Here is a 523-nt window from a genome sequence, read left to right on the forward strand (position 1 = left end):
GAATAGGCCAGTTGAGGACAGCTTCAACCTTCTTAGGGTCCATCTCCATGCGGCCAGGAGTGATGATGAACCCGAGAAACTTAGCCTGGGTAACATGAAACTCACATTTCTCAGGCTTCACGTAGAGATGATTGTCAAGGAGTCTCTGGAGAACACTGCTGATGTGCCCCTCATGCTCCTCCAATGACCCCGAGAAAGTGAGGATATCGTCAAGATATACAAAGACGAATTGATTAAGCATGTCCCAGAGAACGTCGTTTATTAGTGCTTGGAATACTGCGGGGGCATTGGTGAGCCCGAACGGCATCACCAGATACTCATAGTGGCCTGTGGGGGTGTTGAAGGCTGTCTTCCATTCGTCCCCTTGTTGGATCCGCACGAGATGGTATGCGTTGCGTAGATCCAATTTAGTAAAAATGGAAGCCCCTTGTAGTAGCTCGAAAGCAGTGGCCATGAGGGGAAGGGGGTATCGATTCTGAACCGTGATCTTGTTGAGGCCCCGGTAATCGATACATGGCCTAAG

This window comes from Sinocyclocheilus grahami, unplaced genomic scaffold (genome assembly GCF_001515645.1).
Source record: "Sinocyclocheilus grahami isolate Dianchi unplaced genomic scaffold, SAMN03320097.WGS_v1.1 scaffold353.1, whole genome shotgun sequence".
NCBI lineage: Eukaryota > Metazoa > Chordata > Actinopteri > Cypriniformes > Cyprinidae > Sinocyclocheilus > Sinocyclocheilus grahami.